This window comes from Mustela lutreola, chromosome 5, assembly GCF_030435805.1.
Source record: "Mustela lutreola isolate mMusLut2 chromosome 5, mMusLut2.pri, whole genome shotgun sequence".
NCBI classification, from domain to species: domain Eukaryota; kingdom Metazoa; phylum Chordata; class Mammalia; order Carnivora; family Mustelidae; genus Mustela; species Mustela lutreola.
Genome location: NC_081294.1, coordinates 67,040,895 through 67,065,833, shown reverse-complemented (window position 1 = coordinate 67,065,833; position 24,939 = coordinate 67,040,895). Strand labels below are relative to the sequence as shown.

The 24,939-nt window shown below is 38.9% G+C and overlaps 2 long non-coding RNA genes across 2 annotated transcripts in view; one reads left to right on the top strand and one right to left on the bottom strand.

Moving 5' to 3' along the window:
• LOC131831995 (uncharacterized) overlaps nucleotides 1–24,939 on the top strand; it is a 251,640-nt gene that overhangs the window by 53,484 nt on the left and 173,217 nt on the right. The gene's annotated exons all lie outside the window — the stretch shown is intronic.
• Nucleotides 20,703–23,248, bottom strand: LOC131831996 (uncharacterized). The gene is made up of 2 exons (XR_009353890.1): nucleotides 23,061–23,248; nucleotides 20,703–22,178 (listed from the first exon to the last, which is right to left on the bottom strand). It is a non-coding gene; the product is annotated as an uncharacterized LOC131831996 (long non-coding RNA).

Sequence of the window (24,939 nt, the reverse complement as noted above, 5' to 3'; positions counted from 1 at the left end):
GGCCTGGCCTGGGGCTAGATCCCAGGACCTTGGGATCATAACCTGAGCTGAAGGCAGTTGCCTAACCAACTGAGCCACCCAGGAGCCCCTAACAAAAATATATGAAGGTGATTTTTCTTGTTTTATATAACAAGTATTAGATTTTTAGAAAAAGACTTTATTTATTTACTTGAAATAGAAAGCGAGAGAAAACGAGAGAGAGCAGGAGCAGGGGGGCAGAAGGAGAGGGAGGAGCAGAGAGAGAGGGAGAGGGAAGAGCAGGCTTCCCGCTGAGCAGGGAGTCTGACTTGGGCTTGATTCTAGGACCCTGAGATCATGACCTGAGCCCAAGGTAGATGCTAAATCGACTGAGCCACCCAGGTACCCCAAAAAGTTTTAGATTTTTTTAAGTGGAAATGTGGCTGTTGATCTCAAAGGCTTAAGAAAACATTAAATCAAAAAACTTTTATACATTAATTTAAAACCTAAATAGCTATAAATTATACTTTCTGAACACAAACTGAACAGCAAGCCTAACACTTTGTACTGTTGATTTTCCCTTCCCTAATTTGTTTTTCCACTGCCAGAGTACACTGAACAGAATACCCTTTTCTGCCCCCAATACTTCTTTTTCTTCCCAACCCATGTGAGGTTCTGCCTCCTCCGAATATCTTCCTTAAAATCCAGCTTTCAATAATTCCTCTTTGCTTTGTGCTTTCAGTACTTTTTTTATCTGCTTCATTCACTTTGGACTGACCTGTTAGAATTTCTCAGCCAAAATAGTGTCTCAACCAACTGGAAGGCAACGTCTTTGCATTTTTATGCCTTTGGTGCAGTATTAGATAGAGAGTTGCTTGCATCATATCCTTGACTGGGTGATTTTATATAAGATGTAGTCTTCCTCAACGTTTCTCTTCCTATCAGGGATCAAAATCTCTTCCAGAAATCACCCCCACAGAAAATGTCCATTATTTCTGTTTGACTGACACTGGGTTACATGCTTATTCATAACCCAGGGTCATAACCCAGTCTCCACCCAATGCGAATGGGTTACCTGTTTACTTAGAGCAATTATACTTTATATCCTAAGGCTGGGTGAGAAATACAAGTCATTTTATGTTGAATCCCACTATTACCATGATGCATTGGACAGTCTTTAGAATCCACATTGGGAATGTCACTTTCACTGTCTGAACCTCAGTTTCCTGCTCTGTAAAACAAGGGAGTTAATGTTAGACTGGATTAGGTAAATCCAGCTCAGAAGATACCTTGGCATATTAGAGATGTCCCAAATTTTCCTTCATTCTAGTGGGGATTTTGTGGGGCTCATGTCCATTCTTACTTGATTCCAGCAACTGCAACCAAGGTATAGAGGTAGAGAAGGGAGGAAGAAAGTTTTCTTTTCTCTTGTCTTCAGGTAAATCCACTTTTTCCCTCTTTTTTTTTTTTTTTAAAGATTTTATTTTTAAGTAATCTCCACACCCAGTGTGGGGCTCAAACTCATAACCCCGAGATCAAGAGTCACATGCTCCAGGGACTGAGTCAGCTAGGGGCCCCAATCCACATTTTCTTCATCTAACTTTACTTGGTGTCACAGCCTGATATTATCTTGAATCTTAACATACCTCTATTATGGTAGTATTGAAGGAATTCAAATCATGATCTTCAATACTAAAACCCTTTTGTTTAAAATATGACTTTGTGGCTGGCTTGTCTGCTATTTTAAAAGCTCTATGGTGCTTAAATATTCCAGCTGCTAAATAGGACAGGTGTCTGATGATTCTCAGAGCAGTTGTCTAAAAATAGAACTCGAAGCCAGAATACATTCTCTGGCATTAGCCATAGGCAATCAACACTATAATTAATGTAAATGAACACCGGATAGCTTTTTTTGTGAATTTTAATGCAGCACTAGATTTTCATTGTTTATGAAAAAAATGTAGTTAAATCTGAGAGATTAGAAACTAGGGTTTTATGATTTAGGGGAAATTTTTTTGGCCTATTGCAAAAAAGGGTAAGGCAAAAAATATTGTGTGCCAGAGGATGTCCATTTGATATTTTTCCTACAAACTTCTTAATTTAAGTGGCATGATGAGATTGATTTTTTTGATCTCCACGAAGATGATGGGCATGGAGGCTGAAAGTCTGGTGGAAATGGGGGTTGGGGAAGAGAAGGATGTATTTTGCAAGGTTATGGAAAGCTGATGGAGATAAGAGAACAAACGGAGGGGTATTTATTTGGCATTTATATCAAACCCACTGATATCCTAAGCCCTTGATTTGCATGACCTCACATAATCACCATAGAAACCCTATAAAGAAAGTACTATTGTCCTCATTTTACAAAAGGATAAATTGATATGATTAAGTAAATTTCTCAACCTCACACAGTTATTAACTGACAGAAGTAGGATTTAAATCTACTAACTAATTTCAAAGCCATGCTTCTAACCACTGGTCTATACTGCCAACCACGGAGTTATAGTTCCATTTTTTAATAAGTGATTTTGACGTATGTTATCTCTCATTTTAATGTCAGAGAGGTTCAATTTAGGTGCTATGAAAGAGTGTGGTAATATTGTAAAATAGTGTACAAAAGCATCCAGGTATATGGATTGGCATAAAAAGAATCAGAATAGCCAAGCTCGGTGAAAGATTGGGAGCTCTTAAACAGAGATTGATTATTTTGGGAATTGGGGAATGGGTTGGAGAACAGGAAGTTGTACAAAGTAACAGGGAGATAATGTAGTACTTAGGAAAAAGAAATGGAAAACGGATAGAATTCAGCGAAAAAAGAGAGAAAGAAAGATACTGGAGAGGAGTGATGAATATAGCATGAGAGAACCAAGATGGCAGATCAAGCTTTCAGGGGCTTGTGACAGCAGGGTGAACAGAAGTCACACATAAGCTGGAAACCAGAGTTGGTGCAAAGATACAATCCCTACTGTTAAAGCCAGAGATAAGAGCCAGTTAAATGAAGAATTTGGGCCTCATGGAAAGGAATTATAAGGGCTAGAAGGAGGAGGAGGTTTATGGAAAATGTTATGTGGTACTTTAAAGCTTAATTGGTCATTGGGAGTAAAAGCAACAAACTTGAACACGTAATTAAACTGACTCAACAATGTTAACTGTAGTACTGTGGTTTTATATTCATATGCACTTGGTCTGTAGGAGTTATGAAAAAAACTATCAATGGATGTGGAGCCCGAGGATTTGGGTCAAATACTGGATAGGCTGTTTATTGTCAAGCTCTGTGACGTAGTGTAAGTCACTTACCATCTCTGAGCCCCTTTCCTCATCTATAGGATGGGTGGTTGATTGCATTAAATACAATTAGGAAAGGAAAAGAGTTAAATACATGGTGGTACTGAATTGTTTGCTATGATACTATTTTTAAGAGACTTTAAGTGAAAAAAATAATGAAATTTAACATTAAAAGATCCCCAAAGCATAAAAAAGTATATGGTGAAGAGCGAGTCTCTATCCACCCAAAATAGTCAGTCCTACTCTCTAAAGGCATTCACCATAGACTCTTGTATCCTTCCAGAAATATTCTATTATATATAAAATTTCCCTATTTATTTTTCCCTTCAGTGGGGATATTCTTTTTTTTTTTTTTTTTTAAAGATTTTATTTATTTATTTAAGAGAGAGACAGTGAGAGAGAGCATGAGCGAGGAGAAGGTCAGAGGGAGAAGCAGACTCTCCATGGAGCTGGGAGCCTGATGTGGGACTCTATCCCGGAACTCCAGGATCATGACCTGAGCCGAAGGCAGTCGTCCAACCAACTGAGCCACCCAGGCGTCCCTGGTGGGGATATTCTATACAGGTGGTTTTTTCACTTAATAATATATTGTGGAGATTATTTTATAATAGCACATGGAATTACACTTGATTATTATGGTGGTTTGAAAGTATTGATTTATTTAACCACTTCTCTTTTGATGGACACTTAGGATATACCCAGTCCTTTGTTTATTACCAACCGCTGTGCAATGTAAAATCACATTGCAATTTAACAAACATTAAATACTTAGTGTATATAAAGACCTATTTTTAGCATTAAAAATTTGTTTATTTGAGAGACAGAGAGAGCAAATGGGAGCTTGTGAATGTGAGGGAGGGGCAGAGGGAAAGCTGAAGCAGATTCCCCACTGAGCAGGAGGGCGGGTCAAGGGGCTCCATTTCAGGACCCTGACATCATGACCTGAGCCAAAACCAAGAGCTGATTGAGCCTCCCAGGCACCCCCTTATTTTTAGCATTGTTAAACTAGACATGTTTCTTGCCATCAAACAACTCTTAACCTAGTACAAATAGTTGGCTGACAGTGCATGGCCTGTGCAAAAGAATACAACTCTTAAACTAATTAACATTGCTCTTACCCAGAAATACCTTTCCCTGTCACCATGTTGCCACTTCACTTAGAGAAATCCCAGTCTGTCTTTCTCTTTACATAAGATGTACAGAATCCCACCCCACACACAGCTGTTTTGTTGGTCCCTTTATATTTCTCAACTCTCCTTTATATTTGGTAGGAGAAGCAAAACTTAAACTCAACCCATCTCAGGTTTTCAGCTGGGACTCTTTAACAAAAAAAACAAACAAATGAAAATAAAAACAGATTAACAGGCGAAAACAGAAGAATTCATTAACTTGCGCAATGCACACAATGGGGGAGAAACTTAAACCAAAACTAACTCAAAATGGCAGCATAGAATTCTAGGTAATAGCTTAAAAATACAGCTTATACAGCATCTTTTACAAAGAACAAGAAATTTGTAGAGTAGTGATAGGACAAAGGAAACTAGTTTTAGACTTCCAAGTGTGATGAACCATGGGAAGGTAAATATATAGGGGGAAATAATGCAGGTTCCTTTGGTGCCATTTCTGGGCTAGTATGTCTTCTTCCCTCCTGGTACAGGCAAGGTACCATTCACATGGGAATTTTATGTTCCCTTCCAGTAAGAAAAAGGTGGATTAGTGTCGTAATTTTTAAAAATATCTTTAATACAAAATAATCAATATGCAAAAGTGGGCCACATATTCTGGTTTTCCTTAGTAGCAAAGGTTTGCTCACCAGGGAAAATTGTTGTAAAGGATCTGTGAGCTCTTCCCCTTAGCACTATGAATCATCAACATTCTGAGAAAAAAAAATGGAGGTACAAATACCATTGCAGTATGCAGTTGTCATGTAGATTACAGGTGCAGCTATGACTGAAAACCCTGTGGATATAGCTGCAGCAGCTAAGATCTTGGACTTTGTTGTTGGACAGAACTTTCAGCGATTCCAACTCTGGGTCCTATTGTGTCTCAGCTTGCTTATTTCTAATGATAAAGAAAAATGCCCATCTCACAGTTCTGTGATAAAGAAGAAGCAGGACAGCAAATGGGGAGCATTATCTATATCCCTGCATACAGTAATCACTTGTTAAATTGAGCTATTACTGAATTTTTGATAGGAATAAAAACTGAGTGTGAGTTAGTGAGAAAAGAGAAAGTACAGGTCTAATCAGCTTCACTGGGTAAGCATGATTATAAATAAGACTGTTTTCCTTGGGTCTAAAGAATGAATCTTTGCAAAATTAATTGCACAGATCAGGAAAAAAACCCTGCAGATATAACCAAATGCAGGTAAATATAATAAAATATATAAAGCATAATCAAATAATGATATATTATTGATAATACCTAAAATCATCATAGTAATTTTCTTTTAAAACCATTTTAATATGTAGAGTCCAGTCCACCAGATTACTGGATAAATAAATGGACTCTTAAGTATACTTGGGAGGCAAAGCTTTATGGTTATAATCCTGAGGAAATAAAGTTAAAATAAACTTCAGGGTTTTAGAATCATAAAATTTTAGTGCCATACAGAATTTGACAGTGTGATCAAATGGTTCTAAAAGTTCTATGAGTCTTAGATCCCTCTGAGTATGTGATAGATGCTCTATTTCCTCTCCTTAGAAAAAGAAAATGTATTATATAATTTTGTAGGGTCCACAGATATGCTGAAGCAAATCCATGGCCTTGTAGAGAAGTGTTTTGTTTTATTTTTAAATAACTTTATTGATATGTAACTTAAATCTCATAAAACTCAGCCCTTTTCAGTGTATAATTTAATGAACCTTAGTATAAGTGCAGAGTTATACAACCACCAACACAATCTAATTTTAGCATCTTTCCATCACACTGAAAAGAAATCTTAAGTCCATTTACAGTCACTCCCCATTTCTATCCCAGTCCCAGGCAACCACTAATATACTTTCTGACACTGCTGTATTTTTAGGGCTGAATTTAATTTTTTTTTCTTCTATCCATAATAAAAAACATGTTTAGCATCCAACTCATAGATGCACATGCAGACACAACAAAAATTTCATAGAACCATGCTTTTTATTCTGTGTAATATACTCTGATGTATTCCCTACCATTACCAAAATTGATTTTATGATCCACTGAGTTACAACCTCCAGTTTGAAAAACTCCATCCTAGAGGGTCTACTCTAGGTAAAAATAAAACCAAACTTAATCCTGAAGCAGATGGCATCCTCATTGAACAACTAAAGAGACAGGTCCAGAAATTTGATTTGCCCAAGGCAAAGTCAGAATTAGAATTCAGTTCTCTTTTGTCCTTCATTACTTGTTCTACCTCTGATTTCCATGAGATAAAAACACAAAAGAGGTTTTTAAAAGTCATAAAAAAAATTTCTAAGCATTCAGAAGAAAAAAAGTGTTAATGTGCTGTAGTTTGGGGCAGGGGAAAAGAACCTTGGTTCTTCCTAGGGGATGATGGGTAGTCTGAATGGCAGAACAGTGAGTGGTTGCTCTGGACCATGCAAGAAAGGCACACCTGTTGCAAGGTGACCAAAAGCATACCCTGGAGGCCAATTGCTTAATTGCCCAGTGTAGTGTTTGGGTAATTACAGGTGAAGCCAAGCAGCCTTTTCCACTGAGACGTCTCCTGTGACTCTGTTGCCCAGGAGGTTCTGGCAGGAGCAAAGATGTTTATAAGCTTCTTCAGTGACTGCAGCCTGCTTTGTGCAGTGGCTGTGGACTGGCACCTCATCTACATTCAGAGCACATGCCTACAAGGGCATCGTCATCCTTATTTGCTTTTGCTGCAAGTTGAAATGTTAGCTCTCCATCAACTGAATATTCAATGCGATGATTATGAAACTTATTGCCTGTGATCCATATTTTGCATGACAAGCAGCAAAATAACAAGTGATGGTAGGTTCCAATGTTAGGAATTCAGATGTTGAGCAGATAATCACTCCAATAATTGATGAAAACTGTGAAGAGGATTATGAAGGATAGGTACAGAGCCCCCTGAGAGCCCATAACAGGGGTTACCTGGGTACACCTGACGGATGATGAAATCCAAGCTTCTAATCATTCTAGTTTACAAGATGGGCTCCTTGGCAGGCACATGTATGATTAAACACTTTGTCAACCAAAGCAGTTGTGGGCAGGTGTCACAAAGAATGAAAATTCCATTTGAGATTCCAATCCTAGAATATCTTAGAATCCCTTGCTCCTAGCAATAGAGCTAAGGGTAAATTAGGGATTGTGTGCCGTTCTTCTTCTTGTCCAAGGGAAGAACTGATAAGCAGGAATTAAAGGCAGTCTGGCTTGAGCAGAGTGTGAAGGGACTTAGGGAATAATAATAATAATAATAGGATGAAAAGTTCTTGTAAATTGAGGAAATAAAAAACCCAGGAAACACAGGATTCCAATAAGATGGCAGAGAATCGCAGCTGGAATGAGGAGAATAAAAAGTAGAAAAATGTGACAAGAGGAAGGGGAGATAAAAATCTATCCCAAGGAGGAGTAAACCCAGGGAATGCAAAAATGTGAGCCTCTTCATACTTGAGAAGTATATGATAATCTGGATTATCTGCAGAAGAAATAACATGCACCCTTCCAACAATAATGATGAATCAATAGTTGGCTCTTGAGGAGGGAGAGAAAGAGAATGTGAGTTGGAGGAGAGGGAAAAGGAAAAGAATGTGGAACTGAGAGTAGACTGCTGACCTGGGAAGAATGGTGATTCATCAAGGAGAACCTTAAGTACTGGGTGAAAATTAACCTTTTTTAGTGAAAAATGAATGATAGGATTCCCTCTTTGTGGCTACATGCCAATTTGATGTGGCCCATCGTTTGTCTTGCCCCAGGGCCACAACTGGGTGGGGGGCAAGTTTAAAAAGACTTGTTGAGCCCATTTTTGGAAAAGAAAGCAGTATGGAAGCATACTTGGGAATAGTTTCTAGGACCAAAAAAAAATGATGTACTTTAGGTGTAAGAAAATTGTCATTCATTTTTTTTTTCCCCATCAAGTTCTGTGACTTTACTTGAATGATAAGGATTTAAAAGATAAGGATTCATTACCACCATGGGATCTGAAAATGGGTATTCAGGTCTTTAAATCATGGTTGCAAATAATAGGAAGATAGACATTTGGCCGGGGGCAGGAACATCTTCCTCGAATGGAGAAGAATGCATTTGCTTGGTTTAAAGTTTTTTAAACTGAAAAACTGGGAGATGAAGAGAAGGTCAAGAGAAACACCCAGCCCCTCTGGGGAAGTGCTAGTTGACATGGAGAGAAGATTAGGGAAGCTTGTCAGGTTTTGATAGCTGGCAAGGGCCCAAAAATAACACTCGAAGCCTTAGACATCATCCCTTGTGTAATATGACTATAGATAGCAAGCAAGGTGAACAAAATGAGCCTCAGATTATAATCAGCAGGTGTGAATTCAGATGCATCACTCTGTCTGCAATATCTGTTTCCAATATCTCATTGGAAAAGCATGATTGGCTGGGCAGGGCGAGAGGAGAGGTAATGTGTGTTAAGAAGCTACGTACCTGGGAGGGAATCTTTGTACCTACTAGTGCAAGCACCCTGGAGAACAGGAGAGAGGATGAAGCAAAAGAAAAGTGTCTCATTGTTCTACAAGTAGGGTCAAGGCCATCTGGTGAGATAGATAAAATGAATAATGCATTCCTGATCCTGATCCTAAAATATTCACAGAGAAAATATATGGTAGTGTCTCACTTGTTTAAAGTTAATCAAGTTCTGGTCTGTCAATAAGGACAAGCATTTTCACCAGAAAAAATCATTTCTGTAAGTCAGTGGTACTCTTTCTTATGCAATGTGGGTCATTTGATGGCCTCAACCCGTGTGGACAGTATTTTGTACCTGGAGAACCACAAGACTAACACCAGATTGCAGTCTCACAGAATCTAAATAAAACTTAGGTTCAACAGTCAACTGACTAAAACAATCAAAATAATCTATAATTTTATCTTCCCATTTAAAGAAGAAATTCTCTTCTATTGGTCATTCAGATAGTATGTGGCATCTGCCCCCTTCCTTTTTCATTCTAATGGAGGATAGATTATGAGTTTCCATTCATCATTACATGACATGCAGAGAAGGGAGTGAGAGCACTGCACCCTGGGCAAATGGTGTACCAGACAGCGGTCTTCAAAATGGTGTGTTAATTAGATGAAGTAAGGAGACCAGTGTGACTATAGTTGGCTGTAGCATTGATTCGAGAAGGAAGTGGAAGGAAGTAACCTTCGATAGATAGATGGCAGTCAGTTTGTGAAAGTCATGAGTGCCAAACCAAGTTGCTGGAGTTTTATGTTCAAAGTACTGGAAGTCTGGAAATGTATGAGTGGGAAATGTCAAGATGAGAATGATCTTTAGTAATATTAATTGGGTTGCCATTGCTAGGGTAAATTTGAGGAGTAAGGGGTTTGGAAAGATACTGAACATAGGGAAATCAGATAGAATACTGTAACAGTGCATGCCTGATCTGGAAAAGGCTGGAACCAGACCCAGGATAAGGGCAATGGAAAAGAGGTGGAACAAAGATGATGTAAAAGAAATGTCAGGGTTTGGTAAATGAGAAAGAGGGAGGCCAGACTATGCTGAAATTTTGAGTTCAGGTGACCAGGGTAATGAAAGAGAAGATGAAGAATGAAATTATAGATATATGACTTCTTGGTGATAGAAAGAAATCCAAGTATAGGAGTCTGGAAAACAGTGTGAGACAAGAGAAAGCAGAAGGGGTCCAAAGTTGAAGGTAGAAATAAACAGATTTTGAATTCATTTTCACAGAGTTAATAGCTGAAGCTACAAGAATATAAGATTTTTTAAAGATTATATTGATTCACTTGAGAGATAAAACACACAAGGTGAGGGGGAGGCGGAGCAGAGGGAGAGGGAGAAGCAGACTTCCTGCTGAACAGGGGAGCCAGAGGTGGGGCTCGATCCTAGGACTCTGGGATCATAACCTGAGCTGAAGGCAGGCATTTAACTGACGGAGCCACCCAGGTACTCCTAAGAATGTAAGTTTTAACTAAAACATTCATACAGTTAGAACTTTTTTTTTTTTTTTTTTTGGCCAAATACTTTTTTCTCCAGCAAATACAGTCTAAGGTAGGTTTTCATGCCTTTTCCATGAAGGTTCAGTTGTAGACAACAGAGTCTAAGCAGAAAGGTCATTGGCTGTTACGAGATTTGTGAAATCATTTTGGAAGAGGGAAATGAAGAAACAGACTGTAGGCAAGCTTCTAGGTAGGACTCTCCAAACCTCATTACAGAACTGGACATCCAGGTGAGCTATTGCAGCTTCCCTCCCCTGGGGCCAGGATCAGGGGACCCCTGTCACTGCTGATGACCACAGTTCAATGTTGGATCTGCCACAGACCTTGACAGGAAAATACTCATGGAACCCTGCTTCTCTCTCTGACATTCTTTTGGAACCATAATCCAAAACCAGAAATTTAAAAGGACCAGGGCATTTTGTTTCTAAGTTTTCCAGCTTTTGAATTCTAGAAGAGATTTGGCATAAATGTTGAGTAAGCCAATCCACAAAATTTAACATAGTGTTTCAGCCTCATTTTCTAGTGAATACCTATTGTCAAGTTGGGCCTTTGGTTTATATGACTCTTTTTTTTTTTTTTTTTTTTAAGATTTGATTTATTTATTTGACAGACAGAGATCACAAATAGGCAGAGAAGCAGGCAGAGAGAGAGGAGGAAGCAGGCTCCCTGCTGAGCAGAGAGCCCAATGCGGGGCTCAATCCCAGGACCCTGGAATCATGACCTGAGCCAAAGGCAGAGGCTTTAACCCACTGAGCCACCCAGGCACCCCTTGTACGACTCTATTAATCAGCGCAATGAGACTGCAGCCCCGATCAGCTTCGTGTTTCCTTGTTATTAGCATATTCTCCACAGAAATGCTAGTTCAGTCATGACAGCAAGGGCCAAGATTCTGAGGTTGTGTCCAGGATCAGTGGAAAAGCATGTCAACATTGATTAATAATGTCTGCCCAGGGATGGAGAGAGGGCAATGGTACCTTTTATTTGCTATCTCCATACTAGGTCATTGCTTCATTCGTGGTAAACTTACCGCTTTATGACTATAGACCACTCTTCATGCATATTAGAAGCAACAGCTCCTCCAACATTTTAGTGACTGAAAATGTTTCCTACTGGTAGAATGCATACTAAATCCTAAGTACCCTGAGCATATTATTTTGTTATTTTAACTATTAAAAAAAGCCCCAAACTCTAGTCTTATCCAGCAAGACCCACCCTGCTTCCTCTATGACTCCTTTGCTGATTTTGCCTGATCTTTTTTTCTAATTGCTGCTTGGAAGGATCAGGTTCCTCTGTGTGTACTGGTGAGAGGGGGAAGAAATCACGTGGTGTGGATAATGCTAGGAATGGCCTACAAATAGCAACTTCCAGTTCTCAAGAAGGGAAGTAATGCTGGCCTGAGGGAATGAACTCTTCTGCTTCTATGGGAAGGGTTTTACTCACTTACAGGGATCTGGTGGAGTCAGTCTTCGGTCTTCCGAATTTTTCTTTCTGCCCCTTGCTACTCATACTTGAAGGGCCCCTGCTCTCTGACGCTTCACTGATGACTTCTCCCCATACTCACTCCAGACAGAATTAGCCCCTCCTTCCTCTGTTTTCTCATATTACTTTGTACACACACCCTCTGTTGTAGCAAATATCAAATGACATTTTTTTGAAAGTAGACTCCATGCCAAAGTGGGGCTGGAACTCATGACTCTGAGATTAATACCTGAACTGAGATCAAGAGTTGGGTGCTTAACTGACTGAGCCACCCAGGTGCCCCTCAAATTACGTTTCAATTGTTTATGTGCATGTCATGTTTTCAAGTTGAGCCTTTTAAAAACTACTACCCAATGAGCATTTTACATACGTTATTTCATTTGGTTCTTAAAATGAGCCTAAGAGGAAATAGGCAAAGAACAGCTAAATATCATGCTGCATTGTAAGTTAAGTGCTTGACAGAAACAGGGATGAAAGTAGGTCATGTTTTATGTGTATACGTAGCCCTGGGCTTGGCACCGGGCATGGGAGTAGAGGGTATGCCAATAAATGGTCATCAAATGGGTAAGTGGTAGTTAAGTGAATAAGCTATATCCTACAAACTACAAGGAAACCTTTTGATTTCTAGCTGTAAACATGTCCTTTCAGTTACACTTGCAGCTCTGAGCATGCTGCAGACTTTAATTCAAACCAGACCTAAATACCTAGGAAGAGGAGGATATATTACAGAACAAAATTATTGAAAACAAGGCAGCTAACCACCTCACTTTAGGTCATCTAGTGAGCCTGGCATTCCCAATAATGTTCTTCTCATCATAATGATTATTTAAAGATTTGATTTAAAATGTTAATACTGCAGTGTTCAGAAATGTACAAACATGAAGAGAAGATGGAATGAAAGAAGTCTTCGTTTCATGACATGAATTAAGCTTTGTCACGCACTGTGCTCAGACGAGAGGCTTTCTTTTGCTAAAATAGACTGATCTAAGGAACTCTGATGGAAAACTGATTTCCCTATGTTTGTGCAGTCTTCATTGATGACTAGCTTTTGGTACCATTATCTTCCACTGCCCCAAAGGAGTATGTTGCTCTGATTTTAACGAACAAATGTATTTTACAACTAGGGTAGCTTTCGATTTAATGATCCATTGTTTACTGTGTCATTAATAAATGGAGGTCAGGTGTCTGAGTTAGTTTTAGGCTTGGCTTTTCTGCTGCCATGTGGGTTTTTCCATCACTAGGTCTTCTTTCACAGTTATCATTTGGAGGTTAAGCAGGGTGGGGGGTAGAGTTTGGGAGTGGCCCTCTGCTTCCAGGGTGCTGCACCAGGAATGCTGTACTCCCCAGAGTCCATGAGCTAACCCTGTTTCCATGTGTCACCACACCTGTGTTGGATCCTGGTGGAAAAATAGTTGGGTTTGAGTGGAAATAGCAGGGAGTGGGACAGCTGCATTTCAAAGCTTTTCATTTCCTTTTCCTCTGCATCTAGCATATGGCTCAAATAGCATTGCTGACTATATGGTTCTTTGTACCTTCCCCCTTCACTTCATTTTCTCTTTCACCCCTGTGCTGACACAGTCCCTAATCTTAAAAGCCAAATCACATTCCCATTATCTGTCTCTTAGGAATATGAGTTTTATTTGGATTCACACAATTTAAGAAATTCAGGCTTTTAGGAATTCTGATGTAACCTAGGAGTATTTTTCAAATGATCATCCATCCACTATAAAATTTTTTTTTTGACCTTTTTTTGGGGGGAGAGTGGACGGAGGTTTGGGAAGAGGCATTTTCACATGTGATGGTCCTGTGGTAGTAGAAATGGAGATTTGTTTTCTGGTCCTAACTCTGCTTCTGATGAAATGACTATTTCAGACACTTTTTTAAAACTTCTGTGTCTGTAGAACAAAAAAGTTGAAGGCAAATTAGATGACTTCTAAAATCCTTTACAAATTAAAAAAAAAAAAGATTCTGGGATTTTATTTATTTAGTTTGAGATTTTTGTTTGTTTCCTAGGATTTGAGTGAAAAAATTTGGAGAAGATACAAAGTGTGAATAAGACTATATTTATACAATATGGATTATCTACCATAAACATACTCTCTATCGATTTGTTCTATACATTTTCTGTGAATCAGATTCTTTAAAATTATCTGTAGTTCACAATGTGTTTAGATCTGTTGGAATATAATTAGATCCACTTAAATGACTTTCAGATTGACCATTAAATCATCTCTGAAACTATATTAGTTTAAAGAAAATAGAACCTTAGTATCTTCTTAAGAAGAAACAGAATCATTTGTGTTAGGAAGAAACATGCTAGAATGGATCAGTCCGGGAATTTGTGCTCAGGATTCTGGCCTTTGTTACATCTTCCTTTCCTTAATTTTATACTTGATTTGCTACTTTAGCCTTCAACAATCACTTTGTCTCTCTAGGCCACACACAGATTGCCCAGCTAATAAATAGTGGCATTAATTCAAAATTGTGTAGAACTTAAGGGTTACAGAATAAATTTCTATAACATGTTTTGAGATATTCCAAGAAAAAATGATAAGGACAATGTCTTATTTTAGTTTCATTTTCCTCTTCATGCTATTAAAAACGTTCAACATTAGAAATGCTATTTCTGCCTTCCAAGCCAAACTTTTGAGGATGTTGATGATATTAGCAACACTTTTTAAAAGAAAAATCCATCAGGTATTTATTAAGTATGAGCATTCACATTATTTATTAAGCTTCATATCATTAGTATTAAGTTCCCCCCTGTTTTCCTGGGAACTGTCCAATTTCTTTGTATATCTTGGTGATTAAAGGTATCCTCTACCCACTAACAAGAGAGTGACTTCACTTTGTGCCAGATAGAAACTCTAATTCTCCCTAGAGAGTTTAAATTATTTTATTTTGTGTAGACTGGATCAGAAGGACGTCTTTCTTAGTTCTATGAAGGCCACTTTTATCCAAGGACCTTTATTCCCTGGCTGAATTTAGCCATAAGTGTCCTTTAAAGATGAATAGTACTGATGATTGATAAATAAAATCTGTATAGAGATATAGCTAGGAACAATCCAGAGACTCTGTTCTTTATCTTTGCCAGGGGATTTTCAAATCTACATATCTTTGCAGATTATATACTTATCTCCAGGGATGAATAATTTAAAACATCAAAAACTTACTTTGCTTTGAAGTGGCTGCATGTGAACTAACTACATGATTGCCATCCAGATCCTTTATTATTTTATTTTTTCATGGTTTTCAAATGTTACAACAATTGAAGGCCTGCTGGGTCAGGAAGATGGGCATTTTATCTGCTGATGTGTATCCAGGTTTGAGCGGGGTCTATCTCGGTCTGTTGAGACCTCTATAACAGAATACCATCGACTGAGTGGCTTATTAGCAACAGAAATTTATATCTCACAGTTTCAGAGGCTGGGAAGTTCAAGATTGAGGCACCTGCCATAGGCCTTCTTTCTGGTTCATAGATGACTATGTTGTCATTATGTCCTCACATGATGGACAGGGCAAGGAAGCTCTCTGCGGTCTCTTTTATAAGGGCACTAATCCCATTCATGACAGCTCCACCCTCAAGATCTAATCACCTCCTAAAGGCCCTTTCTCCCAACTGGAAATTAGGATCTCAACATACTAATTTTGTGGGAGGCATGTTCAGTCTATAACAGGGACATAATTGTAGGACTCTTTAAAAACAGGAAGTACATATGAAAAAGAATATATATTTAGAAAAAAGAAATAATATACATGTAAAATTTAAGAGCTGACAAGGGCCACAAATTAAATCAAGTACTAGAAATTAAACTGCCCTTTCCCCAGTATTTTTGGGTGTATGCTCTTCGATTACCTCTTCACATGTCAACAAATTTAAAATTTTTGTATCATTTTTTGTAGAGAAAATAGGGTAAAATAATCTTTGTTAATCACTAGAATGGTTGATTGAAATTTTTTTTTTATCATTGTGTGTTTACAGATGTTTCTTTATTTCCACAAACCAGTTTTAGTAGCGAAAGTTATAGGTTGTTGTCAAATTTAGGAAAACGCTAAAAGTTTCATTATCATAGGCACTTTCTGCAGCATTCCTCCAAATGCAGAAATTGCAATAAACTTTATTTCATGAAGTTGCCATTGAAAGAAAAAAAATATATAGTGTGTTTATAATTGTATATGCTGCCTTACTGAGTATATGCTTGACAGAAAGAAAACCTCTACTTTCATTAGTCACTTATGGGAACTGCAACTTCCACCCCCAATTTTACAAGTCTGATGACTGGGATGTTTTTCCACAGAGATTTCCTTCTTCACCCATGTCCTTCTGTTGCGGGATGCTAGAGGACATGTTATGTCACAATATAACCTCTAACTCTGTACATATGTGTTGTGATACCAGTGAGCACAGGCAACATTAGCAATATTCCCGAAAGCGATTTCTTACCTGGGGATGGCTTGCAGTCATATTTATACACAGAAGTGATTGTGAATCCATGAACATATCTCACTGAAGCCAAAGTAATTGTATTTATACTCTATTCAATTTCTTCTTAATTGGAGAGTAAACATGCTTACAGGCAAGTTACCACCACCAAAATGAAAAGTTTAAGTGACCGTTGGGACAAAGGAGTGGAAACAGACAATGGTCTTAATTAACCACTGTTAGAAGATGTCATGTTTTTATATTTTACAGAAATATAAATCCTCTGAACAAATTGCTGGCATCCCTCCCAGAGCCTTGGAAGGTACCTATGGAAGTGAGGGTTGCGAACTGCATATGCTATTAACTTCAAAGAAAACTTTAGTCTGGCCAAGTGCCTGGGCTTTTGGCTTTTGGAAATACTGTTCTTTATATCTCTGGTCCAGGTATAAATAACCGCTAGAGGCACCAGAGCGTAGTGTAGATGGCAGGATCTGTAATCATGGTAGCAGGAGTAGACATCTCTTTCCCCCTCCTTTTGTTTCTGGTATTCCCAGAGCCTAGCATTCTACTTCCTACACATCATGTGGAGAAGCAGGGAGATGGGCCCATTTTCAGGGTTCAAATCCCACTTCCGTGATCTGGCTTTTGGAAAATTCATTTACGTTTCTGAGTCGCACTTGTAAATTGGAATTAATAATCCGTACCTTTAAAGGTTTGTGTAAGGGATGCCTTCAGCTCCAGTCAGGATCCCAGGCTCCTGGGATTAAGTCCCGCATCGGCCTCTTTGCTCAGCCAGGAGCCTGCTTCTCCCTGCCTGCTCTGTGTGCAGCTCTCCCTGCTTGTGCTCTCTCTCAAAAATAAATAAATAGATAAAATCTTAAAAAAATTAAAGGTTTCTGTGAGAATCCAAGGTAATGCAAGTTATTAGTTAATTTTTGTGAGCCTTGGTTTACTCTTTTATAGAATGAAATTAATAACAGAGATCTTGAAAGGTCATTTTGAGGATCTGACATATTGCATATAAATTAACCTGCGCAGGGCTTGGACTATAGATAAGATTGGTCAGTAAGTCATCCCTTCTTGTGGGACATGCTCACAAAATATTTTTCAGTTCTTTTATGCTTCCTAGCCTACCTTGCGGGATGGTTGGCATCATGTGACTACATCTGACTAATGAAATGTGAGGGTAGAAGTGACATTTATGGGCCAAGACAGTTAAAAGCCAATACATTTTCTGTATTGTGCCCTTGATGATGGTGTAGCTAGAATACTCAAGGAGCCTGGATCTCTGCATCACTATCAAAGCAGAACTTCACAGAACTTCTGGACTGTACTGGATTTTGTGTGAACATGAAATAAAATTGTGTTAAGGCATTGTGACTTGGGTTTTTTTTTTTAATTGCTGTAGCTTAGCCTAGCATTATATGTCATTATTACTGTTGTTCTTTTTTTTATTAGTGTTACTTTTGAATTGAGCAGAACAATTCACAAACATTGGCACTTTTAGTGGTACACAGAGCCAGAGTATTGGCTCCTGTACTCGGCAATGGGGACATAAAAATGTTATTGTTGCACATAAAACCCCTGGTTCTTCACCAACATAGATTCCAAGGAGGTCAAACTAAAATAAAATAAGAAGGAGGAAAAAGTGCATTAAATTTTCCATTTGGCTCACCAGCTAATCCTCTTTATTCAGGCTACCTTATTTCCTTGAAACCCTGACTCCAAGAGTCAATGCATATTTTCATGACTTATTAAAAAATGACGTCCCTTTCTACCAAAGTTTTGGAAGTGGTGTTTCCTCCCTTCTAAATTTCATTGGCTCAGCAATGCTCCATGCCTTAATAAAAGGTCTAATTAGAGTGTTATGTGTACTACCTTTGCCATTAAGAATAAACTCCATAGTCAAAAATCCTTAGATGGGCAGCTGGGCATTCAGAGTTTAGCCAGCAGCAGCAGGCACTAGCATAGAGTCAATATTTGTGTTTTTATTTTTGGAGGGGCCATCACTTAAACTGCATTGAAAACCTCCATTTAACTACTTTTTAAAATGGTGTGACTCAAAACCTGATGCCAGATGCCTGTTCTGTTGGGAAGACTGGTAGAAATGCTAGCTTTTCTTGAGACTGGTAGAAATGCTGAGCTGTTTCTTAGATCCTTTGCAGTTGTTACCAAGAGCTCCCAGAAATAATGCAAGGGACCTGAGCAAATTATGGCAGGATGTTAGGAGTACCTGAAGGAGTTTAGGACATGCTTCCCCCTAAAATGCCATTTTGGAATCTGAATTGTTTTGAGCAGAAGGCACCTGAAAATAGCAGATGCAGGAAGAGCTCTCTGACTTAGCCTTTTCTTATTATTTTTTTTATTTTTAAGATTAAAAAAAAAAATCTGTTGAGAGGGAACAAGAGAGTGCATGAGTCATGGGGGAGAGGCAGAGGGAGAGGGAGAAGTAAACTCCTGGCTGAGCTGGAAGCCCAACACAGGACTCGATCCCAGAATGTTGGGATCATAACCTGAGCCAAGGGCAGACTCTTAACTGACCAAGCCACCTAAAAACAGGCCATGAAAAAGATAACTTCCCTGTAGCAGGAAGAGACAAACCATCTCTTAGGGACAGAGGCTGGGGATTAACACTGAAATGGAGCTGTGCAAACAAACGGACTCAGTTAAGCTCATTTTATCTGAGGTGGTAAGAGATGATAAGAGAGAGGCCTCTCCCTGTCTCTCCCTGTACTTCCACAACCTCCTGCCTTCAGCTCAGACCACATTGTCTTATTATTTTCCACAACTTACCATTTCTTTGTCCAAAAGGTATAAATGCTTTCTGCTCCAATCACTTCTTCAGCTTCTCATTGTCTCGTGAAGTCCACTCTCCCTCCCCACATGCATTTGTCAGTTTCTAATAAAATGTACATGCTTTTCTCTGGTTCATCTGCCTTGTATCTATTTAATTCTTAAGCCCAGTCAGAGATCCTAAAGGGGTAGAGGAGAATTTTTCCTCCCTTACATTACCACAGTAATGTCAGTTTGGAAATTCCTGTCAGGCTCCAGAGAAGAGGCAATCGCACAGGTCAGGACGACAGGAAGTGAGGCGGGACATAAATGCTTGGGGAAATAAGCCCTGAACCAAGGTAGAGAGGGGAATCTTGTTCTTTCTGAAAGCGGCCTGCACACCAGGGAAGGTGGCAGGCTGGCAGCAGGGGGGAGGGGCAGGCTGCTGGCATAACGATATAGAATTAAGTTAGACTCTCAGTCCAGTTTGAGAAAAGGGAGAATGCTTTTGACACATAGGAAAAGTTTTAATGTTCACTCAAGATGTTATAAAAGAAATATAGCTGCATGGACTTAAAAAAATATTATCACTTGACAGCATTTGAGGTTAAGGGTTTTTTTTTTTTTTTTTTTTTTTTTTTTTTTTTTTTAAGCCTAAATATAGACAGAGGGCTTTATTATCAGCTTAATATGGTCATTGGTTTCAGACATTCCATGACAGAAAAAAAGAGCAAAGACAGAAACAAACAAACCAACAAAAGCACACAAACCAAGCAAAAAGTTCCCACACATCTAACGAGACTCCTTAAATCTCCAAATGAGCCGCTGTGATGTAGAAATTCTTGGATAGTCGTAACAAGTGGGTCTAACTCATGGACAGTCATGAGCTATGAATGTACATTGAGAAGGATTTGAAGAAATCTACACAATAAATTGCAGATACATTTCTAATAGGGAGAAATGCAGAGGGACAGAAGAAGCAGGTATTCTGAAATTAGGAAGAGTCTCTGTGCCTGTGTTATGGGCAGAATCACCATCCAGAACTCCGACAGCTTTGCTTTACTCACAGATGCAGAAGACACCTAGTTCCCCTGAAGCAAGTAAGAACTCCTCCAGGAAAAGGAGAAGAAAATACACCCCCACAGACTGTAGTGCATTTCCCTCTTTCTCCAGCAGCTGCCTCCTGCCAGAGACCTGCCCATGGTCCTCCCTCAGGTCAGTTCAGTTTGGTTAATCACCTGCAGGCAACTACCTCAGCTCCAATTCTTTCCTAAAGTGGGGGTATGCAAAATGTAGCATTGCAATCACCTGTCCAGTTTATCACAGCACAGATTGCTAGCCCCACTCCCAGAGTTTCTGAGGTGGTCGTTCTGGTTGGAACTCCGGAATTGGCCTCTCCAGCTGGTCTCCTGGACATGCCCTTGCTGCTGGTCAGGCAGTCACCCTTGAAGAAATGCTGCGGTGATACATACAGTAGAGGTATTTTTATAGCAAATTATATTTATTAACTAAGTGAATCCTTTTCTGTGATCCCCGAGCATGCCTGCCAATCACTTTCTCTTGCTAGATGCTGAGCCCTTAAAATGTCTCTGAAGATGTGTGAATTATGAAATGACTGAATCTTTCAAGTGTTGGACAAACCATACAGGGCCAATTTTCTAATTTTGTTCTTTATTGCCTTTCTATTGGACTTTAAACAGTTTCACCATTTGTGCTCCAATGCCATATCCCTGGACTTGGTGGAAAAGACTCTCATTCCCTCCAGCCAACTCGCTGTTTATCAGGGACAGGCTCTTTCTTCCTTGTTTTTCCTCTTCACAAGTAAGGATGATAGCCTAAGGAATACATTAACTTTAGTAAAACCATCATACATAGACAGGATATTATAACCTGTTCTACTTATCTCCTCTCCATCTCAGAAACAGCACTACTCAGTCCTGGGTGTTTTTCTCTTCTGTTATTTGATCGTCTATTATTTTTTCCTCAATGGAAAACATGATATCATCCTCACAGATGAGAATCTAGTTGAATTCCTTTTATTCTGAAAATTCTTTTTTCTATTCTCTAGGTTCATGACAAGGTAGCATCAGTCATTTTGTGTCACACGGTGTCTCATGCTTGCTTTTTGCATTTGCTTGTTTTCATTGTATGTATATATGTTTTACTGTGGAAATATGTGCATAGCAAAGTTTACCCTTGTAACCAGTTTCAAGGGTATAATTAGGTGGCATTAAGTACATTTACAGTGTTGTGCTACCCTCATCAATACCCATTTCCCAAACTTTTTCATCATTCCAAAGAAACCCTGTGCCCATTCAACACTCACTTTTCATTCTCCTCTCCCAGCCGTCCCCAGGGACACCTCTTTTATTTTCCATCTCAATGAATGGCCATTTCTAGGTGCCTGAAGATATTCAGTGGAATCCTACAATATTCCCCCTATTGTGTCTGGCTCATTCCACTAACAAGAACCTTGTCTTGTTTTCAAGGTTCGTCTCTGCTCTTGTCCTCTGTTTTTCTTCTTAGATCTCTCTCTGATGGTGTTTGTATATTCTGTCATGTTCTTTCGCATAAGAAAGCTGTTGTGATTTCATGACCTACCTTCCTTCCTACCCTCATGCCACCCCTCTTTTTTTTTTTTTTTTTAGAAAACTGGGTGTCCCTATACTGAGTGTGAGGATATTCTGGAATTGTTAATTATTGTTTGGCGTTTACTAGCAGGTGAAGAGAGTTTTGTGTGCTAATTATTCATTCTGTGACTCAGGAGCAGGCCTTCTCTGAAATCTCTGCTCTCATCTTGATGCATAACCAGCCACAACAAGCAGAATCCTCCGAGAACATTTTAGGTGTCTCTGAGAATTTTCCAAGAGCTTTCTAGACCCTTTTAGAATAATCTCCAAAGCTGAGGACTTCAGAAATAGGATAAAAAAGAAAAAAGTATGGGTGCCTGGGTGACTCCGTTGGTTGAGTGTCCAAATCTTGGTTTCAGCTCAGGTAATGATCTCATGGGTCATGGGATGGAGGCTCACATATAGGCTCCAGGCTCAGCAGGAAGTTTGCTTGGAGATTCTCTCCCTCTGCCCCTCCCCCCACTCACAGTCTCTCTGTTTCTCTGTAAAATAAATAACTCCTAAAAAAAAAAAAAAAGAAAAAGAAAAAGTACCTGTTAAAAGTCATATTGCCTGGGCTCATCTGTAACTTAGCACTTCTTTATACTTTAAAGTGGCTATTTTTTTCCCCCTCAAATAATGAGTGAAGGAAGTTAGGTACTAAGGTGGTGAAGAAGTTTGAAAGATGGGAGAGACCTGCATTTTGCCTCAGATAGTCTGTTGCTCCCATGTGACAGGGCAGCAGCACGTGAATCTCTGTCAAAGGGGAGAAAACCAACAATCTCCTAGATGCAGTTAGAACTGGAGGTTACCACTGCTTTTGATTACATAAGAGTTCAGGCTGTGTATCCATTTGTTAAAGCTGCCTCCAAGGAAAGTAACTAGCACAGCTAAAAGCACTAGATCCAAAGAAATCAAGTTTTCACCAATAGCAGTGGGTTCATTTTACATTCTTTAAAAGTCACACTAACTTAAAAACTGCTTGAAAATTAGGCTGTGCTCAATGATTGCCCCACTATCAGAGGATATCTAGTATCCAATCAAAGACTATTCTGTTCATAATTATTTCATATATATATATATATATATAAAACTACACGCATAATTTGAAAAAGTCTAGGTAGCTACTAGTTTTTTCTTTTTCAAAAGTGCTTCTTGGTACTAATGAGTGAGTGAAATTATAGCAAATAGGACTCTCTCTTTCTTTTTTTTTTTTTTTTTTTTGTATATGACAAACTCCATGCACACAGAAACTATAGAGACTATGCATCTTTTAACTGGATTTGTAATTCAGTAGGCAAGCTTGTCTTCTTTCCTAAGTTCAAAGTTACTTCAGCAAAGTGGGAAACACAAATAAACCTATATATGCTATTTTATAAGCAGATAAAACAGAAAGCACTTACCTGGAAATATCAGCTTGCACATTCATTTTGCCTCAAACCTTGATATTACATTAACCCCATCATCATCATGCATCTAGAAAATTATGTTTGAAAAATGGCTCACACTACAGAACAAGGAATGAGGAGGTGATTGCAAAGTTAGAAGTTTTATTCCTCTGCCTATCTTGAAACTCCGCTTCCAGTAAGAACCTGAAGCATTTAATCTGTGTTGCTGCTCTATTTTCCAGCAGGGAACTTCTTAACAGTTATTAAAAAGAAAGTTTTCTTTCTATTTTGAGTGCTTCATTCAGTCTCTAATACCTTGAGCACTAAGATAATTTAACTCAATTCAGCCAAACAAATATTTGAAAGAAACTTTGTTAAGCCCTGCTTCCTATTTGAAGATTAGTGAGCAAAATTCTTCCTGGTAAAATGTTCACAACTTGGCAAGGTTAAGGGGGAAAACAAGGTGAACACACACATTTAGTTAATACAATGCAAAGAAGGTAAATGCTAAGGGAGAGTGCAAAGTGCTCTCTGGGTCTGAATGGCAAGAGAGGTCAGGAGAGGTCAGGCTCCCTGGGAGGGATAAGAAAAAACTAGGTGATAACATTTGATATACATCTGGATTCTCTAAATTGACTGTGCTTCAGGATTATCTGAGGATGTGTTAAAATACAAATTGCTAGGCACCACACTCAACATTTTCCATTCAGGACGTCTGAGGTGGAGCCTGAAAATTTTTATTTCTAACAAGTTTCCAGGTGATTCTCATAGTGCTTTTCCAGAGACAGTGCTCAGAGGACCATTACCCTACAAAGTCTGAAGAAGAATGGAGAACCTTTCTCCCAGAGAAAGAGATGAGCATATTGGAGAGGCAAGAACTGAAGGGCACTTTGAATAGTAATAAAGATGCCTAATGTTTTGAGCTTGCCTTTTTTTTTTTTTTTTTTTTTTAAGATTTTATTTATTTATTTGGCAGAGAGAGACCACAGTAGGCAGAGATGCAGGCAGAGGAGGGGGAGAAAGCAGGTTCCCTGCTGAGTAGAGAGTCTGATGTAGGGCTCAATCCTAGGATCCTGAGATCATGACCTGAGTCAAAGGCAGAGGCTTAACCCACTGAGCCTCCCAGGTGCCCTATTTTGAGCTTTCTTAATTTTGCCAATGAGGAGATGAGGTTCAAAGAGGTTAAAGGGCTTGCTTACCATCATAGCCAATAAACAGCTGAGTCAGGATTTGAATTCATGGAGTCCACAACCCAGAAGATGATGTCTAACCACTATGATGAATAGTAGCAATCAGTACAGCTTCACTGACACATTTTGTGGGAGTCCCACAGTAATGGGAGTTCAGGCTTAGCATACAAGTTGCAGATAGGTTTCAGAGGGTTTAAATGCCAAGGCAAGGAATTTCATACTCAGGATGTTTAATAGAGATGTGTTGAAAATTTTTTATCTAGATTCTTTATCTAGATTTTTATCTAGATTGACTAGAAGTGTATATGTAACCAAGAGAGGCAAAAGGATGGAAACCTAGTAAGAAGTCTTCCATGACAGTCAAGTAAAAGGAAAGGAAGTCAACTAGGGCAATTGCAATTGAACTTGTGATAGACACGAGCTATTTTGTGGGTCAGCAATAGTGGTGATTCCCAGTCTCTCTACTGTGATTCCATAATTCCGAAGATTTTGTTAATGAAGCAAACTGGATTTAACCAAGCAAAGAAAAAAAAAATGTTCCATCAAAGGTTATTATTTTTCCAATTATAATGCATTCAGATTGTAACAAACAGTTGATAATCATCTAGGGCTCAAAGTCACATTATTGTCCCGATTGTGATAAGAAGCAGCAAATGAGCAGATCTATAAAATTTTACTGCTTTCAGTTGGAGATCTTTGTTACT